Source organism: Tachypleus tridentatus, chromosome 13 (genome assembly GCF_004210375.1).
Source record: "Tachypleus tridentatus isolate NWPU-2018 chromosome 13, ASM421037v1, whole genome shotgun sequence".
Taxonomy (NCBI): domain Eukaryota; kingdom Metazoa; phylum Arthropoda; class Merostomata; order Xiphosura; family Limulidae; genus Tachypleus; species Tachypleus tridentatus.
In genome coordinates, this window is record NC_134837.1 from 66,013,930 (window position 1) to 66,031,342 (window position 17,413).

Below are 17,413 nucleotides of genomic sequence, written 5' to 3' on the forward strand. Positions count from 1 at the left end.
TTTACAAACATAAACAACGCAATAAACCATGTTATCATAAAACAAACATAAAGCAGCAATATCAAGACAAAAAATAGTCTCACAAAGTATGTAATCGGAAAAAAGCACCGATAGATTTACATAAAACACTAGCACTGAAAAGAACAAAATGGTCAGCGCGAAACGAAGCGTGTTTGGCAACTATTACGTCATAGTTGTAGAACGTCACGGAAATAGCCGAACGACCGAGAGGAGCTTAAGTTCGAGGACCCGCATATTTTGTTTCATTTTTTACTCAAAAACTAAAGTGTTTAAAAATTGGCAACCACACAGGAATTATACCTAACCAAAGTACGGTTTCTAAGGCAATTATTAAATTTGTTGAAAATTCACCTTTAATAATGACAAATGTACCAATCATTAATACAGCTTTTTCAACTTTCGGCTCGGCATGGCCAGGTGCTTAAGGCACTCGACTCGTAATCTGAAGTTCGCGGATTCGAATCCCCATCTTACCAAACAGGCTTGCCCTTTCAGCCGTGGGGGCGTTATAATTTACGGTCAAACCCACTATTAGTTGGTAAAAGAGTATTCCAAGAGTTGGTGGTGAGTGGTAATGACTAACTGCCTTTTTTCTAGTCGTACACTGCTAAATTATGGACGGCTAGCGCAGATAGCGCTCGTGTAGCTTTCGGCAAAATTAAAAAACAAACAAACAATCTTCAACTTTATGACAACAGTTATTTGTTAGCGTTCAGATATACTTCGTTACGTTGGATAAAATGTAATATTTTCTTTTCTTTTTGAGTGTCTTTATTGTGCAGTTATTTAGACACATATAGATATAATATTATTGTGTGGTGTAGGTCATGTAATTAGTTCATAGAGTGTGGTTGGATCTTTACCAAAGCTGGTATGGAAGTCAATTAGGTCCATGGAGAGATGCGTACATTTTCAATTTTGTATTTTGTCTTCTGACGATTTTATGGGCGTTTTCATGTTTTTACCACTACTTCGCCCCCTGTTGATGGGCCTTCACCAAATTTGGCATGATGTTTTGTTAACTTTAAGCTGAGATACACAAACATTTGTGGTTTCACATTTTATGTTTTGCAGTTTTTGTGGGCGTTTTTTGTTTGTTTTGTACATATAAGGAAAGCAACTTTTCACGTCCTAAGATAATCTTTCATTAATCATTAATTTACATAACTTCCGTGCAGGAAGATTCTGCTAAGATATTTATAACTGAGCTTTTGGTAGTAAAAATATTCTAAATATTTGGATTTTGTTGTAATTTACCGTAAATATTATATTTTTGTCTTCTGAATTATAAACAAATATTTTTAATTGTTGCAAAAGCTAATTTTGTGTCCAAAAGACTTCTTGTCAGTGTGTGGTAACCTCAGATAAACTAATTTTCCCATAAGCATATAAAAATCCTGATAATAACAAAAAATATTATAACAGTCTGAACATGAAAATTCAGTCAAATTTTAAGCTAACTGAGAAATAAATAAAAAAAAAAGTGAAAAGATTCTTTGTTAAAAACACGGCAATAACAAGTGTATACCTGGGTAGACGAGTAGTCGGTCACTTCTACTAGAAACGATTAGCTTTTCTTCTCTGGAACTGACAGTGTGTAGAACCAGCCACGATAAAAGCTAAGTAGAAAAGACCTTGAAAATAGGTTTCATGTTTACACAAAACCATCGATTTTTTTTTTTTTGTCTTACAATATCATCACCACATAAATCGATCGCTCTCTCTTAACATTTGCAATGTTTGGTATACCACTGATGCCTTCTCAGTCAACAAAAAGATGTCTCTTAATTTTCGTAGCCACAAGAAAAGGAAATTTGATACAAACATTGAAGGAAATATTATTCTCATACCGTAAAGTTCTAATGATTTTCTGGAATATCAGCAGGTCAAAGGGCTTTGAAGATCAAGAGTGAGTCCACTCGCAATTATTATCCAGTTTATCATTACCTCCCACCGCCAACTCCTGGGCTACTCTTTCACCAATAAATATAGGGATTGACCGCTGTATTATAACGCCTTTACGACTTTAGGGCAAACGTGTTTGGTTTGAAGGGGATTTGAACCCGCGAATTTCAGATTACGAGTGAATACCCCTAACCACATGGCCATGCAGCGCTGTTAACGAAAATGAAAGTTCATATCTCAACTGAGCAACACTGTTTTCCATCTGGTAAGTTATGAAAAACATGAATTATGAATTTTTTTTAAAAGTATTATTTTTTAAGTAAAATTGTTGAAAACATTTATTATATTTCCACACTTCAGGAGTTTAACATATTTTAAAATCAGTAATTCCTTAGGTAAAGCATACTGAATCATTTTATTATTAATCAGTTCTTAGTATAAACACGAAATACCTTTTAATAAAAAGTAAATATAAATAAAAGAAATTGTTACCTCCAAAAAAGTAAAAATAGGAAAAACATTTACACAATCTTTACACAAATTAACATTTTAAAATGGTAACTGTTTGTTTGTTTTTGAATTTCGCGCAAAGCTACACGAGTGCTATTGGCACTAACTGTCCCTAATTTAGCAGTTTAAGACTAGAGAGAAGGAACCTAGTTATCATCACCCACCGCCAACTCTTTTACCAATGGATAGTGGGATTGATTGTCATATTATACCGTCCCCACAGTTGAATGGGAGAGCATTTTTGCTGTGACGGGGATGCGAAACCGCGACCCTCAGACTACGAGTCAAACGCCAACAACCTGGCCTGAAATAGTAATACCCGATGACACAACTAAACCCCAACACAGAAAGAGTGTAGCCTTTTTACTTTGACATAAAACATAATCAGTTGAAATGAAAAACGAAATCCTTCATAATAAATATACTGAAATACACCTTTTGTTTACCTCAAATCGAAACCACGCATAAAATAAACTTTTGTGTAAAAATAAAAGTTGCGCATTAGAATAAAACCTCTGTAATGCAGAAGGTCCTATTACAGCACATAATTATGGAAATAAAATAACTACAAGATAAGACTCAACAATAAAAAATTACAAGAAATAATATGTTGTACAGTAATCGCCCTTTAAAATAAACTCAAGCTAAATAAATACGCTGCCAATTAACTATTCATACATATAAAAATGAAGACTGTGCTAAGATATTTGTAATTGAATAGCAGCAGCCATGATTGCTATGATGACATCTAAACTCTTATCTGTCAGTTATATTTACCACTGACAATTTCAATTCAAGCCAGTCGAAATATCTTCTGCACTATTCTTTATGAGAAATCACAGGTGAATCTGGATTTCTTTCTGTCAGGCGTAGTGTGAAGCCTTTTTTTAATTTTATCACTTCCACTGAAATCCAGTACCTGTGAAATATTTTACTGTGAAAATTGAAAGATGCTCTTTCTGGTATTAATTAAAATAACAGATAAACTACGTTTTCTAATAATACTTTCTAAGTCAGTTATTACAATTAACCTTATATTTTTAACATTTTATTGTTACAACTTACAACGCTAAAATCCGGGTTTCGATACCCGTGGTGGTCAGAGCACAGATAGCTCATTGTGTAGCTTTACGCTTAATTCAAAACAACAATAACATCTTCTGCCATCTAGTATTTCTTTAGAGATCTAAATTAGGCCTATTTCCCAAATAAGTAGTTCAAAATTCTTGTGAGCACAAGGTTGCATGCTTATAGAAGTTCTCACCACTCAGCTAGATTATGAAAGTTATTCTGATGCTTACATCAAAAACAATTCATTCAGTGGCTTGGAATACATAAGGCTACGACACCTTTTCAGTTACTAATATTTCAATCATATGACAATCCTTACTTCTAATCAGATGGAGATCGTACAATTTATCATTAGCCGATAGCTTAGAAAGCAAAGAACACGACTTTCTTTGAGTCTGTAATCGAAGAAAAGAATTATTGTTCTGACTGTTGAAATTTGAAGACATATCATTTGAAATCCTATGGATATTTCGTCGAGTGAAGCTCTGTCCAATAGCTTAGAAAACAAGAAACAATACCTCCTTTCAATCACTGGTTCCTCAACCTAATCACTGTAATAGTGGTGAGATAAATCCAATGGTAAATACGAAATACTGGACTTACATCATATATGAAATATCACCAGTTATTATAGAAAACAAGGAATGCTACTTTCTTTCAGTCATTGGTATCTCACCTTGATGATGTCTTAACTTATGTAATGAACACTCACTGTTTCCTTTGTTCTGACTGGTGGAGCTCATCCATTACTGACATATTCAGTCCTCTTTAACTACATTACATGTCCAAAAGTATGTGGACCCCCCTTCTAATTAGGGGATCGGCTATTTAAGCCACACTCATTGCTAACAGGTGCATGAAATCAAGCATACAGTCATTCAATCTCGATAGACAAACACTGGCAGTAGAATGGATCGTACTGAAAAGCTTACTAACTTTCAACGTGATACTGTCATAGGATGCCACCTTTCCAACAAGTCAGTTTGTCAAATTTCTGCCCTGCAAGAGCTGCCTCGGTCAACTGTAAGTGCTGTTATTGTGGATTGGAAATGTCTAGGAGAAACAACAGCTCATCCACGATGCGGATGCCAAACAATCTCGTAGAACGGGACTGCCGAATGCTGAAGCGTGTAGCGCGTACAAATTGTCTGTCTACAGCTGCAACATTCACGACCGAGTTCCAAACTGCCTCTGGAAGCAATGTCAGCACAAGAACTGTTCGTCGGGAGTTTCATGAAATGAGTTTCTATGGCCAAGCAACCGCACACAAGCCTAAGATCACTACGCACAATGTCAAGCGTCGGCTAAAGCGGTGTAAAGCACACTGCCATTTGACTCTAGAACAGTGGAAACGTGTTCTCTGGGGGGATTAATCACGCTTCAATACCTGGCAGTCTGATGGAAAAATCTGAGTTTGGTGGATGTCAGGAGAACGCTACCTGCCTAAATGCATAGTGCCAACTGTAAAGTTTTGTGAAGAAGAAATAATGGTCTGAGGCTGTTTTCATGGTTTGGGCTATGCTCTTTAGTTCCAGTGAAGGAAAATATTAATGCTACAACATACAATGATATTCTAGAGAATTGTGTGCTTCCAACTTTGTGGCAACAGTTTGGGGAAGGCCCTTTTTTGTTTCAGCATGGTAATGCCACCTTGTACAAAGCGAGGTCTATAAAGACATAGTTTGCCGAGGTTGGTGTGGAATAACTTGACTGGTTTGCACAGAGCCCTGAACTCAACCCCATCGAACACCTTTGGGATGAATTGGACCGCCGGCTGCGAGCCAGGCCTTCTCGCCTGACATCAGTTCCCTACCTCATTAATGCTCTTTGTGGCTGAATTGGAGCGAAACCCCGCAGCTATGTTCCAAAATCAATTAAAAAATCTTCCCAGAAGAGAGAAGACTGTTATACCACCAAAGGGGTGATCAACTCCATATTAGTGTCCATGATTTTGGAATGAGATGTTCAACAAGCACAGTGTATCAATCAGTCTATGGTCTGATCTTCACCAGAGCTTGAACTCGTGTGCTCCACCTGTTGATAGCGTGAAGGTCCTCTAAAGACCTTTCCAAGTGGTCTCACACTCAATGAGTGTCAGTACAGTCTATGACTATCAATTAAACCTGTTTCCCTAAATTTTCCCTCTTGGTCATCGTGAGTACTTCTAAATCAAGAACAAGCCATTTTCTCGTAAAATGGTTATTTTTAATTTTTATGAAGTCAAATGACCAACCAAGACTAGTATTTAACTTAACAAAATTAGAAACCCCACAGCATATCGTTTGATCACGGCATCAAATTTTCCTTCTATCTATGGATTTATAATATTCTCAGATAAAATTATTTCTCTATAAGATTTCCTTATAAGATAGGTCCACTAATAGCAGCAGACTCAAAACAATAAAAACAACGAAAGTTGCTGACTTATTTAAGTATGAAAAATCAGAGGAGTTTTCAAGTTGTTTGAGAAATAAACAGGTTGTAAGATTTTTATGGGCAGTTAAACCAATCTTTATTAAAGCACAACAATAAATGTGTGTGTCTACCTGCGTAGACAAGTAGGCGATCACTTCTATTGGATCAATGGCTAAATTTTAAGCTTTTCTTTCATCGAGCTAAAAATCTGCAAAACCAGTCACAATTAAAATCATTAGGAGAAATACAACATGAAAACTAAGTTTCATGTTTGTACGAATCTCGTTGTTCTGTAATATTGTGATGGTGTCCTTTACTTGATATTCATAGTCTTAGACATTTCAAAGAAATGACGTATCTAAATTTTTACACTCAGAAATTTGCTGCAAAAATGGACAGCAAGACAAAGGGTCACAAGGTCATTACTGAGTAAAAAAAATTCCAAAGATTTTCTAGAATAATATTTTCGTGCCAAAACTGCAAACAAATAAAGTACCCGAAAATTTTAATGTCAGTAAAAATGTGGGAAGGTGGTGTATGACGTACTCGCATTTATATAAATATGAAATTAAATTTAAGTCGTGCACAAGTTGTCCCTTTTGAGTCGAACACAGTCGAACAGCTAGGGTGCTAGTCTGTGGACCTGATATTTTATGGCTCGTGTCCCAACTGTTTGGGGTTGTAGGTGTGTTATAAGTGTAACAGTGAAATCACGCGATTTGTTCTTATAAGAATAATCCAAAAGTTAGCAGCGGTTGGGTCAACTAACTCCCTTACCTCTAGTCTTAAGCATTGCAAATAGTGACGGTTTGCACAGAGAACCCTTAGGCGTGAAATTCAAGAAAGAAATCCTTTGGTTTTCCTTAGTCAATATTTTCTCAGCCACATATTATTATATTTGTCAAAACTATAACCTTATCGTTACTTATTTGAAAAAAAACAACAATATAAACCACCGATGAAGTGTCAATAGCCTAGTGATTAGAAAAATTGAAAGGTCCATTGTTGAAGCAACGATATGCTGCTGAATTCTCTCTGCATTTTAATATGGGGATGCATTATAGAAGTGACAATCAGTCCCAATATTCGTGGTCTGAAAAAAAAAGTGTGAAAGTTGTATCTCGTCCTTTGTACCATTTTAAGAATTGTGTGGTGTTTAAACATCGAATAGTGTTGGTTTATGCCGGTTGCATTACGACCGAAAGCTTTAACATACAGTCCCATCAGTGTTGCTTGTTCAAATGAATGTAAACGTACTGTCCAATCAGCGATATGAACGTCATCCTTTAATACAAATAATTAGAAATGATCTGTCTGGAGAGGTGCAAGTGAAACACCCACAAAGTCCATTTATCTCTGAAAGGACTTTAGAAATACATTTACAACAAATTTAAGATAAAAACTTAGATGAGTTTAAAACGTTCCATTGTGAATAAAAGTTTTTCTTTAGAAACTAAAGTCATAAATTAGATAAATATTACTAAACTTTAAATATATTTGGAGATAGAAACATTCAGAAGAAAGCAATTTACAAATATCTTAAAAATAAATCAACTGATTATTTGATGAAAACTACGTGTAAAAGGCGTCAAGTTGTACCAGAAAGGAAACGCGAAAACGTTTGAAAACGTAACGAATAAGACTCCATGTTACTGGCATCTTGCCAAACGAGCTGGTTTGTCTTTCATTCTCGACGAACTGTAATCGTCTGCTTCCAACATACGTTCCTTGTTCGGGCCTAATCTGGTGTTCGCAAGCGTTTTATGCCTTACGAAAGTACTTTTTGTTCTCCCTAAAACAATTTGTATCTTGCCACTCTTTCTTGAAACACCCGTTGATCCTGTGGTTTCTGAGGCAAAATTCGCATAATTTGTAACTCATAGAATAACGAATCTTGAGTAGCGCCATTAATTAAACCGAAAGAAAAAATAGATAAAAAATATGCAAGACCAAGAGAGTAAAACAATACGTAATTATTATGAGCTATAGCTTCGTATTTTGCTAACTTTTCATTCGGATAGGAAATCGTTAAACATAAAAACGAGCGTCTGGACGAGGCCAAGAATTGGATGTGTGTATTAGATTCCTAAGCCATCTCATTCTGGCTCTCACGCCGAGCTTGGTTAATTTGAAATTTGAAGACTACAAATTCATATATATCTCGTGATGTTTGCAGGAATACAACGCGCACTTAAAGATGATATTCAAAAGAAGTTAACAGCTTTTTCAGTGATACTTTAATTAGTACAAATTGAAATATCTAGTTTTTCGTAGAAGAACTGAAAGGTTTCTAAAACTTTTGACTCCTAAACTACATTTTTTTCTGATTGTGTAGAAACAAGAAGTTTTGTTTCATCACCGCCCCTTCGTTTTGGTAAGTTTTTCACTTATAGTAGCTTGAATATAAATAGTTTTAAACGCCTAAGTCGATTTACTTTGTGGCACGTTCAGTTTTTTTCTAAAGAAAAAATCCTTTCTAAACTAGTTATGCATTAAACAACTTAGGTCCATCATGACTTTGTTTATTTCGTGGTCCGCAGTGACATACGAATTACACAATAAATTGGACAAATATTATAATTAATTCTATTAGTTGCTACTGAAATATCTTACGTAATTTGCTGGAGTGATTTTAAACCAGTTTATTTTGACATTTCTTTACAATGAGTGTTATAACAGGCAGTATATGGACTGAGCGGTAGTGAAGGTGTAAAAAAAGTGGGCAGTTTGAGGACTAACTAATCAGAAATATGTTTTAAAACATTAGCTATGAAGTAGAAGCAGTTTCGATGTTTTTTAAAACCTATTTTTAGAGACGGACATAAGAACCTATCAATGAGTTGCGTTTTTTTTTTAACGTCAAAATATATTCGGACACAGTTCATTATTATTATTATTAACAACAAGGGATTTATTTGTTTTTTGTTTAAGCACAAAACTACACTTTAGAATATCTGCGCTATTCCTGTCAAAGACTTAGCGCTATATGTCTTAGCCACTAGGAAGGTGTTGTTGCGTTTGTTTTGAATTTCGCGAAATACGACACGATTACTACAGTACGTACGAAAATTCACTAAAAATTTATATCGCATTAAAGTCTAAAGTCTAATTTATGAGAGACAGAACCTATATTCAACGTTATGGAGTGAAAGAATCAAAAATTTAATTTACGGAGTTAAATCGTTCAAAGTTTAGTTGGTGGAATAAAAGAGTTAAGTTTGTAGAGTGAAAAAATTCAAATCCAAGTTTACAGAGTACTATATCCGAAATCCGGTGTATGAAGTACAGTAATCCAAAGTTTTGTTCATGGAGTACGTAGTATAATCCGAAACGTAGTTATGGGGTGAAAGAGTCCAAGGCCAATTTTGTGAAGTACAAAATCTAAATCTTTGTTTATGAAGGGAAATGATTATACCCTTTTTTACTCATAATAGCCATCAACTAAAAGCTTTAACACACAACAATTCCTTAATGTGAGAGTTTGACAAGAGTCCAAACCTCGTGATAGATACATCTTAACACTATATTCCGATATCTGATGAACAGAAGAAAGATTTCTTTTATAGAGACTGTCTTCAACATTTAATCCGAGCCATTGGACATACTAGAAAAAACATTCAGAAATTGAAACACAAAATATATTGGTTTAAAAACGTGAAACTACCAACTAAACTCAAGACGGCTTCCATTCTTAAACTTCGTTTTCAGATGAATCAGTTGATGAGTTTATTGTTATTTATTACAGAGAAGAGAACCATTCGAAAATTAAGTAAAGAAATCGATATATAATAAAGCATCCTCTTATAAATGAGATGTAGCTCTAGTTTACCTTCATCTGGAACTATGTAGTAAAAAACGTTTTTTGTAATTCAGCATGTCTTATCCATGAACATACGGATCTTAGAATAACTATATATGTTAATTGTTTTCGAACCACAAGTAATTGCATAATTGTCTCGTTTTATCCATTGTATCCGTTACAGGTATCGAATCCCAAACTCTAGCATTATATGCCTTCAAGATGATCACAACTACAAAATTTCGGGTCTTTATTCTGATTGCTTTATGTCCGAAACCTTATAATCTCTAACATTTACAAGGCTTTTTGTAAGTTCATAAAACCTGAAAAATTCTGTGAAAATGAGACTACAATAAGAAGAGAAAATAAAAGCGTAAGTGAAATAATTCGTTCAACACGATCTCAATCCCAGTGAAATGACAGACGTGGGGTGGTGCTAACTGTTCATCTATTTTGGGTTTCTTCCTGAAATGTGTGTGTTTCAGAAAGAACAAGCTTGTACCCACCCAGTAACAAATAAACTTGATTTAATGGGTGTTCAAAGAAGCTTATTTTTAACAGCGCTTGGGAAATGAATGAACGATGAAGCATGCTTTTGTCATTTCGTCACGAGAATTGTACGCGTTCACAAAAAATAATGCATTATTAGAACTTGGAATCATAAGCTAAAACATGAGCTAGTGGTTTCGAAGTATTGCTACCAATTTAATTAATGGCATAAAATATTTACAGCATGTTGTGTGAGGGCTCATATCCTTCCCTCATCATTGGAGAATTCACCCAGCATGTTGTTAAATTGCTAATATTTTTTGCTTCCCCCCTAAACTAACTCTTTATCCCCTTACCCCATCCTAGAAACTCTCCTGCTGGAGAAATACGAGGGATGTTCAAAAAATATGCGGACTGACGTCATAAAACAAAATGTACTTTATTTAGAAGTTACAGGTCTGGGACCCCTTCAAAGTACTCTCCTCCCCAACGCACACACTTATCCCAACGGTGTTTCCACTTGTTGAAACAGTCCTGGTACGCTTCTTTTGTAATGTCCTTCAGCTCCTTCGTCGCATTTGCCTTAATCTCGGAATCGTCTCAAATCTTCTTCCTTTCAAGGGTCTTTTGAGTTTGGGGAACAAGAAAAAAATCTCAAGGAGCAAGCTTCAGGTGAGTAGGGGAGGGGAAGAACAGTGATCGAGTGTTTGGCCAAAAACTCACGAGTTCTGAGGCACAAATTTTGCAGCAACGCGGTGCATCTTCAATTTTTCGGTCAAAATCTCGTAACAAGATCCAACTGATATCCCACACTCTTCAGCAAGCTCCCTGACAGTCAGACGTCGATTTTCCCGCACCAGGGTGTTGAATTTGTCGACGTGTGGGTCGTCAGTTGACGTGGAAGGACGTCCAGGACGCTCATCATCTTCAATGGACTGTCGACCATCCTTAAAACGTTCATGCCACTTGAAACATGCCGTACGCTTCACAGCAACATCACCGTAAGCCGTGTTAAGCATAGCAAAAGTTTCAGTCGCAGATTTTCCAAGTTTAACACAAAATTTCACAGCAAGTCGTTGCTCCTTCAGGTCATTCATTCTGAAATCCGCCAAACGAAAAAATCGCACTTCACTTAAAACCGCGTAGCTAATACACAAATGAAGATATCTGCAATCGGGAAATGGCGTCGTAATCAGCTGATCTGTGAGAACCTAGCGACACCAAGCGGATTACCCTGGAACCAACTGGAGCCGCGCAATTCAAATAGTCCGCGTATTTTTTGAACAGACCTCGTATGACCTCAATATGATTGGACCTTTAGGTAGGAGATAAATATTACCACAAAATGATGTAAACTGCTTTCTCCTGTAACCCTCTAAACAAAATTACAACATAAAAAAGTTAAGAAAAAAATGAATATGTGTTAGTTTAAATGTTAGATTATGTTTTATGTAATCACCAAACTGTAGCTGCCTAATTATCTCTTTTAATTTCATTATCAACTTAAAATGTTTAAATTTATATTGCTCCTAATTCTGTCTGCGATTTGTCATTGTAGACGTTAAAACACTAATGTATTTCGATAAGTCTTCCTTCCTTGTAGACATAACTTATCAGGACAATTATTGTTCCAGCTTCAACAGATGGTAGACAGTATAAGTTATCAAGACAATTATTGTTCCAGCTTCAACAGATGGTGGACAGTATAAGTTATCAAGACAATTATTGTTCCAACTTCAACAGATGGTAGACAGTATAACACATTAGCACATACAAATACTCATCTAACATTCTTGTCTTAAATTACGTCTTTCTGATGCACCGCGGCAAGTCTACGGATTTACAACTCGATCTAGTAGTTGGGCATAGCAGATAACCCAATGTGGTTTTCCTATAATAAAAAAAAATAATAAAACACGGAAAGTCAGTCCTAAACGACACAACCTGACTCAAAAACTAAATTGCTGAAAGCCATACACACATTTCAGTGTAAACCGAGTTGAAACACGAGAATAACTGAACACGTGGGCGATTAAAAAAAAACAGAAAAAACAACTGTTTTTCAGTTGGTTAAATGAGAAAAAAAAATTATTTGGTGAGTATAATGGATATTACCTATAAGCGCAGTCTATTTGGGTTGATTCTTTAAATCTATTGCATTACATTAATTTCTTCAAACCATATCAGCTGAAAACAGGATAAATGATGATCTATGTTCTATTGCGTGGACAAAAAAAGGGCGTCTAATCTTTCAAGCTCCATTAAATAAGTAAAAGCGACGAATATTCTATTACTTATGAAAATTTTGTAATAATAAAATGTTAACGAGTTCTTCCTGTCTCATTCACTGTTTACAGATGATATTGTAACTGAGTTTAGTGACATAGTTTTCACTGTGTACCTAATATGTTGCGGATGTTGTATTGGACTTTAATATCTCTTGTCTTTCATCGAAATCCGGTTCATGTCTTCCCTCATTTTTAAAATCTTTTAATAGTTACGACTCTGAAAGAAAACCTAAAAACATAGAAGACAGAAAAGGAATTTCGGATCATTGATGAAAATGTAATCATTATAAAACACGATGAAGGACAAGTGTTACTACTTTAAATAAGACTGATTGATTTATAAAAGTAAAGAAATCTTAAACTACAGTACTAACTTTGTGAAACTCCAATTGGAACAAGAGAAGGTAAATTATAAAGTTATTTACTATATTTCAAAAAGAAAAAATTATTCAATGATAATGAATATTGTAAAATAACATTAGTGGGTTCTCATTTTGATATGATATGTGGAGTTTTTAAATTCCTTAAAAACTGGTGCCCGATTGGACTGGTTAAACTGTTAGAAACACTACTTACAAATGAAACTATCATAATTTTCTTCTTTTAATAGGCCCGGCATGGCCAACTGGGTTAAGGCTTTCGACTCGTAATCCGAGGGTCGCGGGTTTGAATCCCCGTCACACCAAACATACTCGCCCTTTCAGCCGTGGGAGCTTTATAATGTCACGGTCAATCCCACTATTAATTGGTAAATAGTAGTCCAAGAGTTGGCGGTGGATGGTGATGACTAGCTGCCTTCCCTCTCGTCTTACAGTGCTAAATTAGGGACGGGTAGCGCAGATGGCCCTCGTGCAGCTTTGCACAAAATTCAAAACAAATCAAACCAATCTGCTATTGGACAGGCGCTAGATAGTAAACAATGTAAAGTCCAGGACATTTAAGGATAACGAAACAGTTTGATTTTCTTGACTACAACTTCTGTACTTAGTTTTACGAACTATCCGATAGGCCTGACGCAAATGACGTTAAACAGTCATTCCTTTTTAATTTTCTCATATTCATGGTATTTCTCGTATCTCTGTTACATTACTTCGTCGAAAGATTTACTCAGTATTTGCAAAACTTAAGTTATAGTGAGTGTTTTTCTTATCGCAAAGCAACGCCGGACTATCTACTGTGGCCACTGAAGGGAATCATATTCCTGATTTTAGTGTTGCGATTTCGCAGACGAACCGCTGAGTCAATGTATTGCACAATCTTAGCTCTACAGTCCTCTGTGTTATTTCTGTTTGTTTAAACACTGATTAAATCTAATACATCATTCAGTTATTTGGGTCTCATACTTGACGCTAACCAGACCTTCAAAAAATATTTAATATTTGTAGACCTAGAGACAAATCATAAACTATTCTCTGATTTTTATCTCTCTATCATATTCAGCTCAAATAATTTTAACGTAATTTTGTGTAAGTGCTTAATTTGCCATATCTATTGGTTAAACACAGCATAACGACAAGGCATACTGGGTTTATACATATCTTACTTTAACATAAAGCCTCCACAGTATAAAGACGAGGCGTACATGGTTGACATATATGTTACTTAAACATAAAGAATCCACAGTCCACAAACCAGGCATACCGGGTTGACATATATGTCAGTTAAACATAAAGAATTCACACTTTAAAGACGGGCGTACCGGGATGACACATATGTTACTTAAATATAAAGACTACACAGTATAAATACGAGGCGTACCGGGTTGACACATATGTTACTTAAATATAAAGACTACACAGTATAAAGACCAAGTGTGCCATCTTGATATATATGTGTATATGTTACTCAAACATAAAGAATCCACAGTACAAAGACCAGGCGTACCGGGTTTATATGTATGTTAGTTAAACATAAAGATTCCGCAGTATAAGGACTAGGGGTACCAAGTTGACATATAAGGTAGTAAAACATAAGTATTCCACAGTATAAAGGGGAGACATACCCGGACTGTGAATCCGATGATTCATGGTTTTTCTGCCCGTTTCCACAGAAACATACTCTGCACATAGATGCGCTATAAAAATGACGGTCTAATTCCACCTTTCAATCAGAAGATTGGCGGGAAGTGTTGTTGATAGGTTGCTCTTTTTCAGTGCAAAATTAAAGATAGCCGTGCACAAATAACCCTTGTATTGTCACCTTTTAAAATATGTAACAGTCACTAATTTAAAGAATGATTTGAAATGAATAACTTTTCACGGCAGGTTTTTTAAATGATTTAACGTTTACTTGTTGTCCAAAAGTAAGTATTATTATACAGTTATGAATTTTCTCGTTTTTATCAAATATCATAATGAAATTTCTATAAGAGTGAACATTAAATACGTTAAAAACCATTGCGCTGTTCAAGAGTTTCGTCTTGCGTACATTTACTGAATGAATATTATTTTACACTTTTTACAGAAAGGAAATTTGTTTTTAGTACAGGTACGGCGTGATTAAAATGTTATACTTGTTCTAAAAAAAATTCCACACTGTAAAAGCTGTAACTTGTAATAAAACTATTATCTTGTTCGAGGTTAAAACCAGCGCACAAATTCATCAAATAATTTTCAATAGTATTTGTATTTTTCTTATAGCAAAGCCACATCGGGCTATCTGCTCAACCCACCGAGGGGAATCGAATGCCTGATTTTAGTGTTGAAAATCCGGAGACATACCGCTGTACTAGCGGAGAGCTAATTTTTAATAGTACCAAATAAATAGAGCTGAGAAATAAGGAACAATCAAGTGTCTCTGATGAACTTTCTATTATCCTTTTACACTAGCAGAAGTATCAGTTACACTAATGGCATTATCTATTTTGTTTGTTCTGTTTCTTCATCCCCGTCGCGCCAAACATGCTCGCCTTTTCGGCCGTGGTCTCTAATTTAGTAGTGTAAGATTAGGTGGAAGGCAGCTAGTCATTACCACCCAGCATCAACTGTCGGGCTACTCTTTTATCAACAAATAGTGAGATTGACCGTCACATTATAATGCCCTCGTGGCTGAAAGGGATAACGTGTTTGGTGTGACGGGGATTACAAAGTGGTTAGCGTCCTAACCACTTGGCCATGCTGGACAATGGCCTTGTCATTTACATTTATGGAAATTGCCATTTACGCTAACGGAAGTGTCATTTATACTGAACAGAGTGTCTTTTACACTAGTGAGAGTATCGTTTGCATTAACAGGAGTGCCATTTACGCTAACAAGACCAAAAAAAAAGCATCCTAAGTTATTTTGGTGAAGTTCGGTATTACAGTTGAATATAATCCTTTGAAAAATGGGTCTTAAGAAAATGATATAATGCAAGCCCATATTGTACGGTAAACCACATAAGCAGGTGGAAAACTTTATTTGAAATCGACAAAGAAACAACAACGTAAGATTAAAAAAAGCTTCCCTTAAGAATCATGCGCATCCTGTGAAGAGTGTCTGAGGTTTTAAACGGGAAGAAAAAATCCTATCATTCGGTTAAACAGGCGTACAGTAGTTGCCTTATAAGTAACGTATAGATTCTTATGTTTACCAAAGTCTCTTTTCTAAACTTAACAGTTTATTGACCTGTAGCATTTCAGAATACTCTAAAATAAACCAATCAATTATTTGAAGAAGTTTGTAGATAAACATACAGGTTCACTGTAATCATACAAGGTCTGGAAGCGATAAAATCATTTAGGTGTCTTTTTATTGTCGTACCTTAGTATAGTGGTAAGTCTAGGGATTTACAACGCTAAAGTTAGGGGGTCGATTCCACTCGGTAAACTCAGCAGATAGCACGATGTCGCTTTGCTACATGGAAATGTACATACATAGTTTCCCAAGTGGAAATTAACCGTTGTAATTCTTTCTTGGCACTAATAAATATCTGTTTCTAACGTAATTAGGTAATTTCTGATTCCTTTCACATCTTTAGTTGATTTCTTATGAAGCTTATATCAGTAACTGATACGTTCTAAATAAAATCGATATACTGCAAGGTTCTGCCACAATTATGATTAACTGCAAATATTGAAAAACTAATGTAATATTTCTTGAATGGAACTTATACAACAAAAGTGTAATATTTTCTAAATGGAACTTTATAACAATGGTCTGATATTTCATAACTAAAATATATAGAACAATAGTGTGAAATTTTCTAAATAGAACCTTTATAACAGTAGTATATTTCCTAAATTAAAATTTTTATAACAATGGTGTGATATCCTAAATTGTTTTTTACAACAATAGTGCAATATTTCCTAAATAGTATATCCGTAACAATAGTGTAATAGTTCTTGAATGGAATCTTTATAACAATATTAATGTGCTGTTAAACAAACTTTAAATTCACAGTTTAAACGCCAGAGATATATTGAAAAACCAATAGGTCTAAATCAAATCAAGTGTGTTTATGGAATATCAACTGATGTGTAAGTTAAAGGAATCGGTATTTTGTTGTTGTTTTTTCGCTAAAACAATTATGAATATATTACTTTATACAATAGTGTTAAAACAGATGTTCTAAGTACGTTCTTGCTGAGAGTATTACTCGAAGAGTGAATGATCATTTAAAAAAATATGATCAAACTATAATTTATATCAATTCAGACACTAAAATATTGCAAAAATGAAACATTCGGCATTTCAGAGCTCACCAGACAAGTTGTTACTATTACATTGGCGTGATGCTATACAACAGACTTCTTACACTCTGTTCACCTCAGATAATCTAACCCCGGATTTTATTATTATAAGTCCGTAAACTTACCACTGACCAACGAAAAATCAGCATGGTAAAAAGAAATATTGTGCTATATAATATAAAGTTGTTTGTTTATAAACGCAAAGCTATACACAGTGAGTTATCTATGCGGATATAGAACCCTGA

The 17,413-nt window shown here is 35.1% G+C and overlaps 1 protein-coding gene and 1 long non-coding RNA gene across 2 annotated transcripts in view; one reads left to right on the forward strand and one right to left on the reverse strand.

Annotated features, from left to right (window-relative positions):
* The window catches only part of LOC143239816 (uncharacterized), a 71,595-nt gene that overhangs the window by 46,959 nt on the left and 7,223 nt on the right, over positions 1-17,413 (reverse strand). The gene's annotated exons all lie outside the window — the stretch shown is intronic.
* The window catches only part of LOC143239815 (calcium-binding protein E63-1-like), a 32,989-nt gene continuing 22,908 nt past the window's right edge, over positions 7,333-17,413 (forward strand). Inside the window, exon 1 of the mRNA XM_076481355.1 lies at positions 7,333-8,296. The gene's annotated coding sequence lies outside the window, so the exon portion shown is untranslated. The remainder of the gene's footprint in view (positions 8,297-17,413) is intronic.